The sequence below is a fragment of the Myotis yumanensis genome, unplaced genomic scaffold (assembly GCF_028538775.1).
Source record: "Myotis yumanensis isolate MYYU_CA2020_CCGP unplaced genomic scaffold, mMyoYum1.0.hap1 SCAF_20, whole genome shotgun sequence".
NCBI lineage: Eukaryota > Metazoa > Chordata > Mammalia > Chiroptera > Vespertilionidae > Myotis > Myotis yumanensis.
In genome coordinates, this window is record NW_027223771.1 from 10,183,640 (window position 1) to 10,185,331 (window position 1,692).

Here is a 1,692-nt window from a genome sequence, read left to right on the forward strand (position 1 = left end):
TCTGTCCACTGAGCCAAACCAGCTAGGGCTGAAGTGAGTCTTCTTAACTGGATTTAAAGAAAAGGGACACAAGATGACCTATGAACCAGGAGGTCATGTTCGATTCCGGTCAAGGGCACAGGCCTGGGTTGTGGGCTCGATCCCCACTGTGGGGTGTGCCGGAGGCAGCCGATCAGTGATTCTCTTTCATCGTGGGTGCTTCTATCTCTCTGTCCCCCTCTCCCTTCCTCTCTGAAATCAATAAAAATATATATATTTTAAAAAGGGACAAGTTGGTGACCGGGTGAGTCATTCATGACACCTCTGCACAGGGAGGCAAGAGCATTTACTGCCCCTGCCCTGCAGGTTTCTATTTTGCCCTAAAGAATTGATGGGGCACACAGACACTTATGCAATTCCCCCCCCCTAACAGTGTTGGCAGAACAGCGTAGGGTGTTATTGCATTTCTACGGAGAGGAGCCTTGGTACCGGGTGGCTGAAGGTCACGGTACCTCTCCGTGAAACACTGGAATTAAATGGTTGTCAGCTCCGCCACAGCGAGCGCCACTGTAGCCTCAGACCTCCCAGGTTTACATCACTAACCACAGAGGCTGGCTTCCGCGGCACATCTCCTAAAATTGGACCGATACAGGGATTGGCACGGCTCCTGCGCAAGGGTGACACGCAAATTCATGAGGCGTTAAAAAAAAATAAACTAAGATGCCCGGCCGGCGTGGCTCGGTGGTCAGGTGTGGACTTATGAACCAAGAGGTCACAGTTTGATGCCCGGTCAAATATATCCTATATTATATAGGATATAATGTATATATGCCTCTAAAATAAATAAGAGAACCATGATTATTTACATAACCTGTGAGAAACACTAAGTTGTTACTGTTTTTAAGTGAAAAGCTAGATGTGTCATTTGTTGGGCTCATTAAAATCCAAGCAAATAAGTATAGAATATAGCAGGTACATCGTGGACAGCTCTTTCTGCGATTCACCAACTCCTCTCCTTTCGAATGGCACTCGCCCGCCCGCCGCGGCCTTCTCTGAACTCCCAGGACACTTCGGTTTTATTGCGATCACAGCACCAAGTTGGGTCGAGGTTGGGAGCTCCACTCCCTCTGCCTGGCTCCGTCCTGGCTTCGTCCCCTCCCCTCCCTTCCCGTTCCCTCTCTTCCCCTCCCCACGCTTGTCACGATTTGTAATTAATTGCCTACCCTGCAGTGTGTCTAATTCCCTCCATAAAAATTAGCTCCAGCAGCTGCTCCCGGGTGTGCGCCCAGTACACTGAGCACGCAGGAGATGTGCGAAATGACTGTTGGATGCACAAATGAATGCTAAATAGCTCGCCCGAGATCTCTAGCGAGCTGGGAAATGGTGAGCAGGGGTGCGAACGCAAGTGTCCTGCCTTCAAAAACTAAGTCTCACCCGCCCGGCGTGGCTCCGTGGTTGGGCGTCGACCTAGGAACCAGGAGGCCACGGTTCGATTCCCGGTCAGGGCACTTGCCCCGGTTTCGGGCACGATCCCCAGTAGGGGGTGTGCAGGAGGCAGCCGGTCCATGATTCTCTCTCATCATGGATGTCTCTCTCTCTCTCTCCCTTCCTCTCTGAAATCAATAAAAACTTATTTAAATAAATAAAAAATAGTTGTTGGTGGTGATTACTTGTGTGGCAATTACTCTCGAATGTGCTTTTGCAGATACAAAA

The 1,692-nt window shown here is 49.9% G+C and overlaps 1 pseudogene; it reads left to right on the forward strand.

The window, feature by feature from the left end:
• The first annotated feature begins 590 nt into the window (after nt 1-590).
• LOC138998718 (U6 spliceosomal RNA) lies at nt 591-691 on the forward strand (annotated as a pseudogene).
• The last annotated feature ends 1,001 nt before the right edge of the window (nt 692-1,692 follow it).